General features: G+C 40.7%; 1 protein-coding gene across 3 annotated transcripts in view; it reads right to left on the minus strand.

Annotated features, from left to right (window-relative positions):
- CHRM2 (cholinergic receptor muscarinic 2) overlaps positions 1–19,235 on the minus strand; it is a 147,988-nt gene that overhangs the window by 12,345 nt on the left and 116,408 nt on the right. The window contains exon 1 of one of the 3 annotated variants that reach the window (XM_058724173.1): positions 8,469–8,570. The exons of the other annotated variants lie outside the window; for them this stretch is intronic. The gene's annotated coding sequence lies outside the window, so the exon portion shown is untranslated. Of the gene's footprint in view, positions 1–8,468; positions 8,571–19,235 lie in introns of those variants that run through there. 3 annotated transcript variants of the gene reach the window in all.

Consider the following 19,235-nt stretch of genomic DNA (forward strand, 5'->3'; position numbering starts at 1 on the left):
CAGGGCTATCTCTGTTTTTAAAAATTTATTCTAAAGCACCTTATTGAATTTCTGTCCTGAACAGACCTGCAGATGCCTTGAAGGGCTTTGGAAGGTGGAAGTGAAGGAGAGAATGACCAAACACAATCGAACACATTCTTGTCCACAAGGAGCTTATAACTTTAGGGAGACATACATTGCTGATGGGATTTCCAGCTACCTAAAAAAACTCTGGGCCAATATACTGACACGTGTCAAGATTCAGAATCCATGGAGGAAGGCTGGGCAGATGGGGTGAAACAATACATAAAGCTTCCTGGATGCTTTTCCTAGCAGATCTATTTTCTCTGTCTCTCTCTTTTTCTCCTTCCTCTCACCATTTGTTTATGTGGGACATTGACATATTTTAAATATATATATATATATATATATACACACACACACACACACCATATAGGTATATATGTGTATATATAATATATATTATATATGTGTATATATAATATAGGTATACATATATAATATATAGGTATATGTATATATAGAATAAATATAATATAGGTATATATGTGTGTGTGTGTATATATATATATATATGTATATATTTACTGTGTTCTCAAGATTCTGCATTCTATTGCATTTCTCAGAAAAGTGCAATATACTCATGGTGGGTGTTCACTCCAGTGACTGAGCCTGACAACCTGTAGGTTCCAAAACATAGAATGCAACTTAGCCATCAAGTCACCTGCGCTGGGTTTTTAAGTCTATCTCAGAGGATATGTCACAAGCATTTTGGAAGCAACATGTAGAGTTTAGAAAACTTCAGCACAGAACTACAGACTTTACCAGATATGCATCATGTAAAATATCTGAAAAAAGAAAACCACACTTAAATTGCATTTATCAAGCTGCACCCTTAAGGTTTGTGCATTTTACTGTATGCAGGTTGTACTTTTTAAATTTAATTTTATTTTTTTAAATGTTTATTTTTGAGAGAGACACAGAGCATGAACGGGGGAGGGTCAGAGAGAGAGGGAGACACAGAATCCGAAGCAGGCTCCAGGCTCTGAGCTGTCAGCACAGAGCCCGACGCGGGGCTCGAACTCATGAACCATGAGATCATGACCTGAGCCGAAGTCGGTCGCTCACCCGACTGAGCCACCCAGGCGCCCCATGCAGGTTGTACTTTTGTAAAAAGGTAAAAAATGTAAAAGCAAATGGTAGAAACAGAGTGAAAGTGGCAGAAACAGTAATCTGATCCCCACACCAGTACAAATACAAGAGAATTCATGATTTTTTCCAATGTAAAAACCTTATGGAACCTCCCATCCCTTATTGCGATGTACACATTTTGCAGTTTTGGCTAACTGTCAAACGTACTATTCTTAGTGACGCTGGACAGACGTGCACTCCGTGTTCGCCAAACTATCCTTTTCCTTTCTTCAGAACACATCCTAAACAACGCTTCCTCTAGAAAAATGTCCCAAGAGGCAAAGAGACCTTAACGTGACTTAACCAGTATCTAGTCCTTGCCGTTGGGTCCATGGTACATTTTAGCGATTTTTTCCACACACTGACATCCTCCTGCCGAGGAGAAAAAGAGGTCTGGACAATTATAAACAAAACGCACTATGGGATAAACCATTCTTTTGACCCTTCGAAGTGAAGTTCCATCTAAGTAAGCACTGGGGCCCCCTCCCTCTTCTGTCCTAGGAATCTGACAGAACTCAGTATTGAGGATGACCATAATCTCATAAATGGTGCTGACTAAACACAGTGCTCTAGAGCAAACAGCAGCAATGCTAGAGAAAGCCCTCTGTCTAAAGGTTATTATGCGCTGACAAGGAAGAGTGAAAGGAAAATGGAAGCAATCCTCAGAGAGCTACTGGAAGTTGTATATGATTAGGCAGCTGTATTTGAGTCGATGTCTGTGTCTTTCTTATCTTCAGAAGTTGGAAATTTGTATAGTCGGCTTTTTTTCATTTTGTTCTGTTTTTTTTCCCCCTAAAGTCGGCAGGCTGCTGGTTTAATAACTCTAAATTAGTTAATTCATTGCTTTGAATTAAACATGTGAATCAAATTTGCAGAGGATTTGAGGCTTGTTATGACTCTGATAGAAAATTCTAGAATGAAAGCCCTTGTTCTAGAGAAGCTGAGCAATTCCAAACAATGCATCCCTTTAGGGATCCTTTTCAATGGTGCACGTGCCTTCTGCTGGAAGCTGAGACAGAACATAAGGCAACACGGAGCTTTGGATAGTAAGTAGGTCAAGGACAGGTTTGAAAAGAGAAGTAAAAAATCAGTTTAGGGTCAGGGAGAAGCTAAGAGAGTTGTAGGTTAATATTTTTCCTTTGAAGGGTAGACTCGAATAGTTAAGAATTAATGGGACCAGAAATTGTGAAAAGATTAAAGGGCACACATAGAAGTGAATTTCCTTCTTCTGAATTTCCATCTTATAACAGGTAAGTAGAGAAAAGGCCACTTAGTTGTACTTAGGAATCTATATTTATTGTAAGCACATCTCTAACATTACATTGCTTAAGGACAAAAGGCAAAAGGAAAAAAAAAATATCGTTGCTCTTTTCATGAAAATATACACATGAAAAGTAAAGTTTATGTTTAGGTATAATTTTCCTCTTCAAATAAATAAATGTACCCATAAATGTAAGTTTAACAGACAGAATCATTCTTCTGGTAACAACACCTAGAATTTAAGCAGAATCCCAAGTAATGAATTCACCTCCATGAGGGTAAATCTGTGTCCTTCAACTTTTCAGTGACAGAAATGACACAGGCCTCATATACTTATGATTCATATCAGATTCAATGAAGCTATAAAAATAAAATAGTAATGAGGTATACAGAGTAATGGGCAGCAACTATTTTTATTGTTTCCAATCGAAAGACAACATGATTGTGTCCTTAGAGTCTGATTGCAGCCTATTTCTAGAACTGAGCAAAATGACCACCGTGTTATCCCACTCAAATGTGAGAAATGAGAGCACGGAGAAGATTAAAGTCTTTACTAAATGATCTAATGGCAATTGAGATGGGGACACATAAAAAGCTGCATCAACTCAGCAAAGATTTTTGTATCTAAAGCACTAATTTGGAGTTTCAAGCAAGTTGGTTGGAGAGAATCAAGGATTTTATGTGCTAAATCAGGACAGTCAACCCTTCTACCTTACCGCAACAAACCCACTTTCCTGGTGATAACCATGGGGACCACGCCATATTGAATGCCTGTCGTGTACATCATCACTGCTACCTCATTGTCCCTTCCTCTACCCTCCCCTCTTCAGACACCATTAGCTCAAGCCTATTTCCATATTTAAGGAGCTAACTCTCCCACCCTTCAGACTCTAAACATTTAGGAAAATCAGATCTCTCACTCTGACTGTGCTAGGATTTGCCAGCCCTGTTCTTTTCCCCCAGGAGGCAGGTTCTCTGTTGACTGTGCCCAGGAGGAGACGGAAGACAAAGTGACACCTCCCTTCTCGAATTACAGCCGTCTTGGCTGGTAAATATCCCCGGCACGCTTTACATGCCCCACCTTGTCATCCAAGAAAAAGCAGCTGAACTTCAGGCAGTTCACGGTATAGTGGTATTGAAATACCATGTCTGTACGTGAATAGTGCATGAGAAGGGGAGATCTCCAGATAGACAGGCTGTGCAGTGACTGTCCTGCAGGGTGGGATGTTTGTTCCCTCAAGTACAACTGAGTACAAGTACAGCAAAGCAGTTGCAGTCTGTATTCTCTCGGGGCAGGACTATACGCAGCAGGACCTCCGGGAGAATGTGTTAGAGTAGAATTCTGTGGTTAATTAAGCCCCCAAACAACGCAAAGTGAAAGGAAACAGGACGCTGAGAGAATATATCCTGGACTCCCTCATCTAGCCACTGTGTGTATTAGCTGATGAGGAAAGGGTAATGACACATTGAAGAAGAAAAGGAGGAAATAATGTTTCTGCTCTTAAGAAGTCTCAGTCTAGGGGCACCTGGGTGGCTCAGTCGGTTAAGCCTGCAACTTCCACTCAGGTCACGATCTCCCAGTTCATGAGTTCGAGCCCCACATCAGGTTCTGTGCTGATGGCTCAGAGGCTGGAGCCTGCTTCGAATGCTGTCTCCCTCTCTCTCTCCCTTCCTCCTCTCTCTCTCTCTCTCAAAAATAAATAAAGATTGAGGCACCTGGGTGGCTCAGTTGGTTAAGTGTCTGACTCTTGGTTTTGGTTCAGGTCACGATCTTGTGGTTTGTGAGGTCAAGCCCTGCATCAGCCTCTGTGCTGACAGCACGAAGCCAGCTTGACACTCTCTCCCTCCCCCTCTCCCTGCCCCTCCCCTGCTCACTCTCTCTGTCTCTCAAAAATAAATAAGTAAACTTAAAAAATATTAAAAATAGGGGCGCCTGGGTGGCGCAGTCGGTTAAGCGTCCGACTTCAGCCAGGTCACGATCTCGCGGTCCGTGAGTTCGAGCCCCGCGTCAGGCTCTGGGCTGATGGCTCGGAGCCTGGAGCCTGTTTCCGATTCTGTGTCTCCCTCTCTCTCTGCCCCTCCCCCGTTCATGCTCTGTCTCTCTCTGTCCCAAAAATAAATAAAAAATGTTAAAAAAAAAAATTAAAAAAAAAAAAATTAAAAATAAATAAATACTTTTAAAATTTTTTAAAAAGAAGGTCTAAGTCTAAAGAAACTCAACAATATCATTTCCTCTTTAAAAAATTTATTTTTGACACACAGAGAGATTATGAGCAGGGGAGGGGCAGAGAGAGAGGGAGACACAGAATCTGAAGCAGGCTCCAGGCTCCAAGCTGTCAGCACAGAGCCCGACACGGGGCTCAAACTCACAGACTGTGAGATCATGACCTGAGCCGAAGTCGGACGCTCAACGACTGAGCCACCCAGGCGCCCCTAATATGTGGTTCTAACCAACCAGTAGAGCATTAAAAAAGAGGGGCGCCTGGGTGGCTCAGTCGGTTCAGCGGCCGACTTCAGCTCGGGTCACGATCTCGCGGTCCCTGAGTTCGAGCCCTGCGTCGGGCTCTGGGCTGATGGCTCAGAGCCTGGAGCCTGCTTCCGATTCTGTGTCTCCCTCTCTCTCTGCCCCTCCCCCGTTCATGCTCTGTCTCTCTCTGTCTCAAAAATAAATAAACGTTAAAAAAAAATTAAAAAAAAAAAGAAAGGAACGAAGCGTGAACTGTATTTCTCATCCCCCCTCCCCCAATAAGGCAGTAAGTTGCAGCAAGTTTTAATTTTGTATTCCATGTCACTTTTATTATCTGTTTCCATTCATCTTCAGCATTAGGAAGCCCCATGACCATTGTATGGTATCCCGATTCTTACACTGAGATGGTCAGAAGCTTCTACCTAACCTTCTAGGAACTTCAATCTGAGAATTAGTGACTGGGGCGCCTGGGTGGTTCATATGTTTAGCGTCTGGCTCTTGGTTTTGGCTCAGGTCACGATCTCACGGCTTGTGGGTTTGAGCCCCACGTCAAAGGCTTGGGATTCTCTCTCTGCCCCTCCCCAGCTGTTTCTCTCTCTCAAAATAAATAAACTTTTAAAAAATAATAAAAATAACAATTAGTGACTAATTCTCTTCCTCACTTCCTCTATTTAACATTCCTGCTGTACAACAGGTATATAGCCAGTGATGCTGGAACAGTGTTCTTTGGCGACAAATTATGCTTATACTGAGCACAGCAGAGTGTAGAAATCTGTGGATCACTATGTTGTATACCTGAAACTAATGTAACATTGTGCATCAACTATACTCAAATAAAGAACTTTAAAAATTAAATAAAACTTTTGCTGTAGATCTAGGAAAGATTATTTAGCAACTCTGTACTTAACTGTTAGCTGAGAGTGATCAGTTTATTTTGGAGGAGAATATTATCTAAGGAACTAGGAAAAATTTCTGCCCCGACATAAATTAGGAACAAAAAATGAAACTGTGAAAGAGATTTCTTGTTAACAAATACAAAAGTAGCAAAATTCCATTCTATGTCAAATTGTGAGTGCTTAGAGAAACATGGTCACATGATCTGTGAATATGCGTAACATTAACCTGTGACTTACATTTACCATGTTACTCGAAGTGTTGTTTAAAAAACCAAGTATTGGGGCACCTGGGTGGCTCAGTCGGTTAGGCGTCCGACTTCGGCTCAGGTCATGATCTCACGGTCCTTGAGTTCAAGCCCCACGTCGGGCTCTGTGCTGACAGCTCAGAGCCTGGAGCCTGTTTCAGATTCTGTGTCTCCCTCTCTCTCTGCCCCTCCCCTGCTCCTCTGTCTCTAAAATAAATAAACGTTAAAAAAACAAAACAAAAAACCCAACTATTTTGGGGGGGCGCACCTGGGTGGCTCAGTTGCTTAAGCGTCTGACTTCAGCTCAGGTCATGATATTGCTGTATGTGAGTTTGAGCCCTGTGCTGGGCTCTGTGCCGACACTGCAGAGCCTGCTTTAGGTCCTCTGTCTCCCCTCCTCTCTGCCCCTATCCTGCTCATGCTCTCTCTCTAAAAAGAAATACTTAATAAATAAACATTTTAAAAAAAAATAAATAAAAAATAGGGGCGCCTGGGTGGCTCAGTCGGTGAAGCATCCAATTTCGGCTCAGGTCATGATCTCACAGAGAGTGAGTTCAAGCCCCACATCAGGCTCTGAGCCTGCTTCGGATTCTGTGTCTCCCTCTCTCTCTCTGCCCCTCCCCTCGTCACAATCTGTCTCCCTCTCTCAAAAATAAACATTAAAATTTTTTTACAATAAATAATAAATTAAAAAACACTTTTTAAAATTTCATTTTAGCGGTTTTGCTTTATAAAGGAAGGTAAAATTGAAGGTAAATACATTATAACAATAACAGCAACAGAACAGAGTGTTTGTGCTAGTTTTCTTGAGTCTTTTCAGCCTTTGCTTGCCTTACCTGTGCATACTTCTCGTGACTTCTCTACTCTCTTTATGCAAATCCTTATCTTCTATCTGCATTGCTCTCTCCCTCAGCATCCTATCTTCAAGGAGTGCAGGCCTAAGTTGTCTAGGGAACCCCCAGAAAAGACCAATTTCCCAGTCTCTAATGTCACGTTCGTCTTCTGCCAGGACTGGCTCGAAGTAAGACACTTAGATTTATTTACGACATGGTAACTCTTACATTTATCTGGAAATATTATTCCGCAGACAACAGACACAACCTCATCATCTTAGCATCCAGGGGTCAGGCAGAGGTTAGACCGACTTGTAACAGCGAGCCAAGGGATTCCGACCTACTCCATTGACGGTCTTTGGGGATGCGATGGCCCACCACAGCCTGTCAGCCAGACAGGCCCTCTCCAGTGTGGCCCAGGGCAGTTCTCATCCGGAGCCTGGATACGACGCCCATGCACCTTCGTCAGTCAGCCTTCACTCTGGTTCGCGTGTGGCTACCAGGATGGGAACACTTAGCTCAAGTGTTCTAAGAACAGGCTCATTTGTAAGCTGCCTCTTAGCCTCTGTTCTTGACGATAAAACACCCTCGGCTGTGTCTGCGTTTAGGAATGTAGCTTGCGAGCAGCCTGTGTCTGGCTGTTCCCTTGTTTGGTTGCTTTCAAAGGCCACTGTAAAGCTGAAAGGTGACAGCCTGACCCACTTTGCTACATGTTTTTTTTTTTTCTTTTCTTTTTGGTATGGGACAACTTCGGGTTTCCAACCGGGAGCCGCTCAAATGCACTTTACTATCTGTTTCTACACAATTCCAAGTTTTCAAACGCCCAGCCCCCAGCCAGCTCTTTCACTCTATGAACCGCCCATTCCTGTGGCTAGAACCCGAAAAATATTTTCTCTGCTGAGGTTAAACGAATTAAGAAATATGGATTACTTTCAATACGATGGAAATTCTCCGGATACAAAAGCCAGAGAGTAAGACGGTCGTCTATTTTGCAGCCTGAGGGTAAAGCACAGAAAAAAAAAAAAAAGGGTAATTTGAAGGTTTGAGGAGGTCTTTGAAAATATTTGGTTTGGTTGCTTTAAAAAAAAAACATGGCCGACAAGCTGAAGGGAAGGAAACCCTGCCGAGTGAGGGTGTAAAGATGTAAGAGCAACAGGTGTTATTGGTGGGGCACGAGGAAGGCGGGCATGGCCTAGGACTCAGGTTGTGTTGGAGACATAACCTCATGGCAGGGAGGAACACTTACAGTCAGAAACTGTAACACACTATTGATGTCATCGACCAAGCTGATCTCAAGAGCCATCTCACTGCCAAGGATCTTTAACCGGATTTCATTTTCGAATCCACCTGAATCGTCGTCTCTCTCTGGATTCAGCCCTGGCTTGACCTGATTTTCTGACCCTGAGTTAAGTGTCTTCCCTTTGACAACCTCAAACTCCAGTCTAGGCATGTAAACCCACTCCAGATTTTTGGGAAGGTTCTAAATTTTCCAAGAGTAAGGTTCTCTCGTTGCTTATGTAGGGACAACACTTGCTGAGCAGACCCATTTTGAGAATTAAACAAGATTAATACTCACAAAAGGATTTAAACCGAGCCTCCTGGTCTGGGCTCCTCAGCCGTTACACATAGACTTAAGTAAAGGCTGAAGTAAAGGCCCTGGCTAGGCTGGAAGGAGAAGTGGAAAGAGAATTACGTTCACAGTTCGTAAAATCGCTAATTATACAACGGGTCTGGTTGGAACTGCCATTTGGCTGCTTTTTCTTATTTAGAACGCATATTCTTGAATTTCTTAAGCTCACGGGAATTATGCAGATTTCCTCCATTTAAAAAAAATTAAAAAAAAATTTTTTTAACGTTTATTTATTTTTGAGACAGGGAGAGACAGAGCATGAACAGGGGAGGGTCAGAGAGAGAGGGAGACACAGAATATGAAGCAGGCTCCAGGCTCTGAGCTGTCCGCACAGAGCCTGACGCGGTGCTAGAGCTCACGGACCGCAAGATCATGACCTGAGCCGAAGTCCACCGCCCAACTGACTGAGCCACCCAGGCGCCCCTAAAAAATTTTTTTTTAATGTTTATTTATTTTTGAGAGACAGAGACACAGACAGAGTGTGAACAGGGGAGGGGCAGAGAGAGGGAGAGGCACAGAATCCGGAAGCAGGCTCCAGGCTCTGAGCTGTCCTCACAGAGCCCGAGACGGGGCTCGAACTCACGGACTGTGAGATCACGACCTGAGCCGAAGTCGGACGCTCAACCAGCTGAACCGCCCAGGCGCCCCTCACCTACTTCTTCCATACAACAACAATTTTCATGAAGTCACAACCTCTCACATTCAGATAATCACCATTTGTAACTCATATATAATAAACAAGTTTGCTAATAATTGTTACCTGTTGGCTGGCATTAACCAGAAACTGACCCTGAATTGCCCAATAGAGGCAGTGTACATGGGGGGCAGAGGGGGAGAGGGGGTGCGGGCAGGGGGAGGGACAAGCCAGGGCTGCGTGTTCTGTTTACATATCCTGTTATGTAGAGCAAATTGCATCACACCGTGAATATCGAGAGCAAAAATAAGTCAAGTATGATTTTTGCTTAAACACGAATACATTTTGGAAGGCAGTTTTGAAGGACGATAAACAGTAAATGGCATCATTAATGATGATTCAAATGCTTTACATTTTTAAGCTATGTGATGAAAAACAAGTAGATGGGGAAAGGGGAAGATGAATGTCAAAGAATGTTCATGGGACAATGTAATGACTAAATTAAACAAACCTGTCCTGTGAAATAAACCTCAGGCCCAAATCATCATTTTATCTAAGTGCATGTTTTCCCTTAATTTTAGGATGTGATACTGTCCGATAGCAACGGGAGGAATCTGGTACTTTCCTGCTGCCCTCACTTTCCCGCAAACCACCCGTTTTGCTCTCTTTTAACTCACTCATAGCAGGCCCAATCATTTTTTCCACCTGAGTCTGTGTGTGTGTGTTAGTGTGTGTGTGTGTGTGTGTGTTAGTGTGTGTGTGTGTCTGTTTTCTTTTTCTAATTTAGGGCTTTGGGGGCACCATTTGGGAAGGGCTTTTATTTTGAATCTGTGTCCTCTCAAAACTTAAATGTTTAATTACGCAAGATGGTGCCTTCCTCAGGACCTCAAACAACCACTCCCTCCACCCACGCCCATTTCTCACATGGATCTGTTTGTTTTCAGATAGCAGTGTTGGTCTAAAAGTCACGCAAAGAACAGGGGTCTGTGATGTTAAAATATCTGTATTCTCATCCTGGAGTTGGTATTTAACCTCCCTGACTTTGATTTTCGTCCTCTGTGGCAGTGAGGATGTTCGACTCCAACGTCTCTCTCAGCTCCAAGAGCATTCTAGAATTCTAATTTTACTGTAATTCTCTTAGGATTCATATGATGCCGACTGAGAGGTCAGAGATGATCGTCACCGACTTCTGCCTTAGATCTATATATTCCTAAATACTGAAGTGCATATACCTACAGAGTAAACTGCACTCTCGCTCTCTCTCTCTCTCTCCCTCTTGAATTTACACTACTGGGGCTTTGCTGTACTTGCTGAAGAGGCTTCTGCTTTGTGTCAGCTGGTTTGCTTTGTTACCATCACCGCGTCCCCCACCCCCAATATCCTGGTATGTCTCAGCTTCCCTCTGTGACCCTTCATCCATGCAAGCTTGAAAATTAGATTCAAATTGCTATCTGTATTTTCATTTCACTCTCAATATTGCAAACGTGCAAGCATGAACTAATTCTCTCAATCGAGCTCCATATTTACCTACCAACTCATTAAAAAGTGGCTTTAGCACCGGAGCAAGAGATCACGTATTGGAGCAGGAAAGCAATTTACTTGGCAAGTTCATTTGTGTATTCTCTCCAATGTCAGAGCAAAGGTTTGTCCTTGGGATAAGGGTGTTTTCTTGCCCCGTCTGGTCTCTGCGGCTGTCTGATTCCTCAATTAGCTGACACCTCTGTGCTGGTGATTTTATCCTGGACTTATTTAGTGGACAGACTAGAAATAGTCGTCCGGTGACTTGCATGCTGGTTTTATAGCATCGCTATAATCACTGCCTAAGTAACCCTGCAAGGAGGCAGAAGGCAGAGAAGTGAAATGAGGCTCCCGGAGGGGGTGTGTTTGAGATATGCAACAATTTGCAAAGGGTAAGGAAGGGTATTGTGACAATTTTCATTGGAGGCCTGAAGTCTAAACAAAATTACAAAATCAAACAAGAATAAATTGGCTCTTGTATTATGTTCTGTGTTACAGAGCAGACTTCAGAGCCAGAGAATTCTGTATGAAGTCTCAACTAAGAATGGTGTGTTTACCTTTTTCATTTCAAAACTATATGAGATTTATTTACGATAGGTTTTTGCTCTGCTGACATGGTTCCCTCTGCCCTTGGGCGTTAAAAATAAAATTTATTGTGAATTTTCTTTCTGATTTTCAAGCTAAAGCATTAGGAAAGTAAACCAAAAGGAAAAAAAAGAAAAAGAGGAGCGCCTGGGTGGCTCAGTTGGTTAAGCATCCGACTTCAGCTCAGGCCATGATCTCGCGGTCTGTGAGTTCAAGCCCCGTGTCGGGCTCTGTGCTGACAGCTCAGAGCCTGGAGCCTGCTTTGAATTCTGTGTCTTCCTCTCTCTCTGACCCTCTCCTACTCTCTCTCAAAAATAAACATTAAAAAAATTTTTTTAAAAAAAGATAATCATGGACATTTTTCTATGACATTACATAATTTTCTAATGTATCATTTTAAGGGGTATATTATGTTTAGTTTTATAGCCATACTGTAATTTAATTAAATAATCCTCTATTTGTGACATATAAGTCATTGCCAATTTTCACTTTTTACTCTAGCATAGAATGGTGGAGTAAACTTCTTTGTACATCTTTTTTTTTCCCCTTTTATAGATCTCTATTGCATTCTTAGGATAAATTTCTAGGGGCGCCTGGATTAGTCAGTTAAGCATCCAACTTCATCTCAGGTCTTGATTTTGCAGTTTGTGAGTTCGAGCCCCGCGTCGGGGTCTGTGCTGGTGGCTCAGAGCCTGCAGCCTGCTTTGTATTCTGTGTCTCCCTCTCTCTCTGTACCCCTCCCCCACTCATGCTCTGTCTCTGTCTCTCAAAACTAAGTAAACATTAAGAAAAAAAATTTTTTTTAAGGGTAAATTTCTAAAAGTTGCATCATTGGCCAAAATTATATACACTTGCTGTTGTTGACAGTAAATTCCCACCAGCAATGAATCACTATGTTATTTTCCTATAGACATTAACAAAACTAAGAATTATCATTAAAAACTATAGTAAATCAGCTAAGTAAAATATCCTGTTTGAAATGTCAGCTATCATTTTATTGATTTGTTAAGTTTTATATTTTTTATCTTACTGACCACTAGCATTTTTTGTTTGCACTTTTTTCAGGGAAATTTTCGGATAAGTGTTGTATCTATTAAGATTTAACTTTAGGGCATCATATTCAAACATTCACACTTTCCCCACTCCAAGTAAGTAAATGTTGGAGATAATATCCTTTAACTATTTCCCATATTTTATACTTGAAACTATAATTTATGAGACTGTATTTTCAATAAGGTATGAAGAGATTTAATATTGATTTTTTTCCAAGTAGTTTAAAAATCACTGCGGAAACATTTATTGAACAACTTATACCTTCTCCACAAATTTGGAAAGATGATTTTATCATCTACTAAATATTTAAAAAATCCTAAATCTATCTCTGGGCCTTCCATTCTATTCCATCGTTTCTTCCGGTTTGTCCTGTACCAGCAACATTATTTTTTCTACTTTAATTGTATAATGTACTTAGAAATTCTAATTATAAATCCTCTATATTTGTGTATTGTTTTTACTTATCTTTACTATATTTTCATGCTCTTTTAACATAAACATTAAAATATTTTGTAAACTCCTTTTCTTTACAGTATTTTTATTGGGCTGTTATAAATTAATTTGTGAAGAGTTAACAACTGTCTAGGAGTAAGTCTTTGAACCAGGAATGTTTTTCATCCATTCTAGTTTTCTCCTTTGTCCCTCTATGATTTCTTGTAGTTCTCTGCAAATATATCTGACATGAAAATTTACAGACCTGTTTGTATATGTATATTGCATAGATCTTGCTAAGACTGACCTTATTTTTAGTTGCACAATGAATGGGATTTTTGACACTATATTTCTGTGATGTATAAAAACGTATATAATTCATATAGTCTATGAATTATCATCTTTGGATTTGGCCACCTCTCCATAATGTATATGGAATATGTTTATGTGTGAAAGCTATTATTTTACATCTGGCCACTTTTTTTGTACACAGAATTCATATATTAATTACAAATTATGCTTATCTATTCATAAAGTTCATATTATTACACAGCCTTCTCACCTATGAATAAGGGTTATCAGAAGAACTTGGTGACTCTTATCTTGCCTCCATATTTATTCTGTGTAGAGCTGAAAGTTTTCCAAAAAAAAAAGAAAAAAGGAATATAGCAAATAAATCTGCACAGTCCTTCCTGATTAAATCAACTGTCTCCCGCTATAATCAGTCCCACTCATAAGTTAGCTTTTATCCAAAAAATATAAGATACTTACAAATTAAAAAAATTCATATATGAAATACTTAATACATTTGCTGTAATCACACATACCTTGAAAAATAATCTAATAATGATGACAATTATTTGAGTAAAGACAATAAAGCTAAGTATGTCTCATAGTTGGAAAGGAGCAGAAGGTACTGTGGGAAGTGACTACAGTCTAACGCAATAAATACCTCTGTTTTAAATAAGGAATTGATGTGGCTTGTTGTGCAGTCTAGAAAGGTTGAAATGGTTATTTTTGAAGCCAAAGAAATAACATCGATTAGTCTGCAATGCAAGAATATTTTGCAAATAACTTTCATACGGAATGAGCACTAAACGTTAGTAAACACAGGCACAATATTCACATAGGCTATGAATTATAGTCTTTGCACTTGGCCACCTCTCCAGAATGTATAGAGAGCATGTTTATATGTGAAAGCTTTTACTTTACATCTGGCCATTTTCTATGTACAAAGAATGCTTACATTATTGACTCTTTGAATCACCACTGATGTCTGAGCTCTGACACTTTTGACTGTAAAAATGACAGGTTTATTTTTGTCTTAGAATGTCCCCTCATTCTCCCCAAGGTCTGTCACTCTGTGATGGGGAGGTCAGTGAAGGGGTTGGAGCCCAGCAGCAGGTACACTCAGAGAGGCAGAGAGAGCATTTAGAATAGCAAGGTCCCGATTTCACCTTTCATTATTAAGTCTTCTGCGATTACATGTCATTGCAACAATCCCAGCGGCACGCAGCCTTTAAACAAAGCTGTGGCAACGTCCTCACACCCGGTTTTTAGCATTGAGTCTGTGAGCTCACTTAACTGAATTTTTCACTTTTCGGTTGGCGGCTGTGATTTCTATGTGGACTGATTTTTGTGAGTGCTTTCTTCTTGAGGAAAAAGAGAATCAGGTGTGGAAAACATTCAGGGTCTTTTTTCCCCCTCAGGGTACTTATTCCCTCTGCTTACTTGTTCCCTATCATAGAACTTTGGCAGAAGTGTTCTCTGTGTGTGTGTGTGTGTGTGTGTGTGTGTGTGTGTGTGTGTGAAAATACAGTTTTAACTTGCTCTATCAGTAAAAACACCAATGGACTGGGCTCACTATAAGTTCATCAGTATCTATCAAAACTGTGATGATGAATTTTATACGTCAGCTTGGTTAGGCGATAGTACCCACTTATTTAACCAAATATGAATCTAGATGTTTGCCACGAAGGTCGTCTGTAGATGTGGTTAACATCTACAGTTAGTTGAATTTAAGTAAAGAAGACCGCTCTCAATAATTCAGGCAGGCCCCATCTAATCAGCTGATGCCTTAAGAGCAATAACTGAGATTTCCCAAAGAAGAAATTTTGCCTCAAAATGGCAGCAACTCCCTAAATTCTGTGAGATCTGAAACCATAAAAATCCTAGAAGAGAGCACAGGCAGTAACTTCTCTGATATCGGCCAGAGCAACATTTTTCTAGATAGGTCACCTGAGGCAAGGGAAACAAAAGCAAAAATAAACTACTGGGACTACATCAAAATCAAAAGCTTCTGCACAGTGAAGGAAACAATCAACAAAACTAAAAGGCAACCTAGTGAATGGAAGAATTTGCAAGTAACATTATCTGATAAAGGGTTAGTATCCAAAATACATAAAGAACTTTCACAACTCAACACCCAAAAAACAAATAGTCCAATTAAAAAATGGGCAGAAGACATCAACCGACTTTTCTCCAAAGAAGTCATACAGATGGCCAACAGACACATCAAAAGATGCTCAACATCACTGATCATCAGGGAAACACAAACCAAAACTACAATGAGATACCAAAACTCACACCTGTCAGAATGGTTAAAATCAACAACACAAGAGACAATATGTGTTGGTGAGGATGTGGAGAAAAAGGAACCCTCGTGCACTGTTAGTGGGAATGCAACTGGTGCAGTCACTGTGGAAAACAGTACGGAAGTTCCTCAAAAAGTTAAAAATAGAATCACCCTACGATCCAGCAATTACACTACTGGGTATGTACCCAAAGAATACAAAGACCCTAATCCAAAGGATACGTGCACCCCTATGTTTATGGCAGCCTTATTTATAATAGCCAAGATATGGAAGCTGCCCGTTGATTGATGAATGGATAAAGAAAACGTGATATATATATATATATATATATATATATATATATATATATATATATATATCTCCCCAAAGGGTAGAATATATGTAACCCAAAAGGACCATAATTTTGAGTTTATGAAAGTAAACCATTATGATTTAATGAAAGTTGAGGCATAAAATACCTCAGGCCACAACAGCAGAGGCCTGGGTGACTTTGGAAGCATTCTTCCTATTTTTGTAAAATGCGATCTTAACTGCACAGCCACACAAACTGATGGATAGCAGAGAGGAGGTCAGTGGAGGGATGGGTTAGATAGGTGATGGGGACTAAGGAGTGTACTTGTCTTTTTTTTCTTTAATGTTTATTTATTATTGAGAGGCAGCGAGAGACAGAGCATGAACATGGGGGGAGGGGCAGAGAGAGAGGGAGACACAGAATCGGAAGCAGGCTCCAGGCTCCGAGCTGTCAGCACAGAGCCCGACGCGGGGCTCGAACTCACAAACCGTGAGATCATGACCTGAGCCAAAGCCGGACGCTTAACCTACTGAGCCACCCAGGCGCCCCAGGAATGTACTTGTCTTGATGAGCACTGGGTGATGCAGGGAAGTGCTGAATCACTGTATCATACACCCAAAACTGATATATCACTGTATGTTAACTGACTGGAATTAAAACAAAAACTAAAAACAAAACAAAACAAACCAAAACAAAGCAAAACATAACTGCAGCAGCTCCTGTCCAAGTCTTCAGCCTGTTGACCTGCTCTATAGATTTCAGACTTGCTGGTCCCATAATCACATGGGTCAATTCTTTCAAATGAACTTAAATAGATAAACAGATTGACAGATGAAGATAAACTTTACATCCTTGGCATCTGCGGCAGTCCTATTCTACGAAGTCCATACGAACGCTCAATTTGTAAATACTGACACACTACTCCTAGAGGAAATACAGGGTTAAGTTCCTATAAGCCTCCGGTCACAACATTTTTGTCAATTAGTCCATACATAACCATGTTTTATGCGTGCGTGTGTTTCTGTCTAAAGCCATCTTATTTAACATACATTGTTGATTTGCCACCATTGAATTCACAGCCGACAGCACTGTATTCATGCCTGAATGACGCCCGCTTAACACACATATTTTCTCCATATGGCACATCACAGCTTTCTGTGCTTATAAATATTAGACAGAAATTCAACATGATGCTTGAGGATCACTTTAAACAGCAAAATGGCTTTCAGAAAGCACAACAAAGTGAAACGTGGCACTAAATGGACCACAAAAAGGACACAAGAAGACAGAGCATCACCTCCTTTGACCTCAGCTGGGAACATGTATGGCAGGTGACTCAAATTTTCATTGTCTTATGCATGTCTGGAAATGACCATGAAAACATCACGAGTGTCGATTTGAGGGTCACCATTAAACTTCAGCAAGTATGTGAATTCACATATATGGAATCCACACATAATGTATATCACATGTATACACATATCCACACATCCTCCTGGTTATGTTTTTCTGGAGAACCCTGACTGATACAATGACCGTATCAATACAACCCCCAAGAAGGGACACTTCTATTTATTAATTATGAATAATTGAGTCAGCATAGAAAAATGAAACTAAAGCCTCATGAAAAATATCAACATCATGCCCCATTTAACAGTAGAGCTTATCAGAATTAATTCGATCATTACAAATGTGTACCTGCATTAAGGCAATACAGAAAGAGATTGAGCCTGTGTTTATTACACCTCAACCTCTCATTTGGGGAAAAGATTTCAAGTTATTTGTTAGATATAAGTCCAAAGTCTTGGTTGTCAGCTTGCATTTGACCACTGAGATTACAGAACCCACTCACACTGGTTTGTGCCCGCGGATACTACACGTGCAGACAAACTGATTTGTGTTGTCTCTTTCATTCCTTTGACCAGTTGTCAACTATGAGCACTGCATGGAAGTATTCGCTAAAAGTCTTCTGTGCTTTATATATGTGGCCTCACATGTATTATTATTTTAATACATCAATTAGAACTTAAACATATATGTGTTGCTGTATATCTGTGATCTACAACTTTTTTAGCCAGAAATACAACTTTTTAAATGAGATTTTGCAGTGTCAGTCTTACTCTCTTCCTCATTCCCTCCTACCTGTCTCTTCCTTACAAATACGATAGCCTCTGGCACATGTTTATCTAGCCTCCTCCGCCCCCACAATCCCTCCTTTTTTGGGACTCAAATAAAGTTTGATGCTTCAGTAGTCAACAGATAAGGAGCAAGAGCCTACGAACCAACTGGAATAGAGGTTTGTTTTTCAACAGGGGGAAGAATGTCCCAGTTCAGAACATTCTGACATATTGAGTGAGGTGCTGTAAGTAGTGTTTAGACTCTCTTTCTGATAAGTTGAATCAACCGGATTTGGGATCGCAGCTCTGTCTTAACAAATATCTTGTCTCTGGTTGGTGGTTGGTCTCTTTAGGCTGAAGTTAATAAAATATCCTAACATGACAACCTAGATTGATTGCTATGTTTAAAATCATAATAGCACCTGACGTTCAATTTGACCTGATACATCTATCTTTCCAAGCATTATTGTGGCTTCATAGCAATGGAAAGTTGTGTCGGTAAAATGTTCTTATCTTAGCAACCATAGTTTGCCTTCGTGAGACAGTGTATTTGGTAAGTTCCCCTCACACGACATCGCTGAAAATGATTATGCATATAACTTTATCAGGTAGACATGGCAGAGGAAGAGTTTCCATCAGAGAAAAAGAAAACCAGGAGAAGACTGTAAATCTGTATAAATGTCTTCGATGTACTGCATTCCTCCAGACCTCTTGATGGTAGCTACAGAAAGCTAACCTAAGCCTGGCACTGTTCTGAAATGGAATAATTATAGTCCCCATCTCACCAATTTGCTGTAAAAACTAAATATGATCACGATAATGTGGAAGGGAGCAGTCTGAGCAAATTTAGAGAGGAAGAAATTGCAGTGCATCTAAGTTCAGTGGTGCTGGGAGTGCAAGATTGAGTCTGGGAGAGGTCAAAGGAGGTAGCTGAGAGTCAGAAAGAAGTTGACCTATGGAGCACTCACGTGCCCTGCTGAAGAGACTCAGACTTTATGCTATAGAGGGTGGTGACCTGATGAGAGGGTCCAAATAAAAGGCAGCCCAACGAATAAATGTGTATTTTAAGTAGATCTACGAGGCCACTGTGCAGGGGCTGGATTTGAAGAGACATGACCAGGAGCAGGGAGGCCAGTACCTGGATCACAGCAATGATCCACAGCAAAGAACAGACCCAGGGCAGGAAGTGTAGGGCCAGAAAAGAGATGATGGGCTTTAAAATGTGTGATTGAAATGAGGGAGGAAGAGAAGGGGTGGTCAGAGATAACATACACATTTCTATCATTAGTGTGAACTCAAACAAGCAGAGGGACTTGAACTCCATACAAAAGGCTAATGAGACCACAGTATCACTGATGTGCATTTTTAGCATTGAGCCTGCAGGACACAACAGATTTTATTCTCATTAAGTAAACTCCTTCTCAATTAAGCATCTGGCCTTGTAAAGGTTTGCATTTACCATGTATCGCACATAGAAAAAGTCCTTAG

Source organism: Neofelis nebulosa, chromosome 4, assembly GCF_028018385.1.
Source record: "Neofelis nebulosa isolate mNeoNeb1 chromosome 4, mNeoNeb1.pri, whole genome shotgun sequence".
Taxonomy (NCBI): Eukaryota; Metazoa; Chordata; class Mammalia; order Carnivora; family Felidae; genus Neofelis; species Neofelis nebulosa.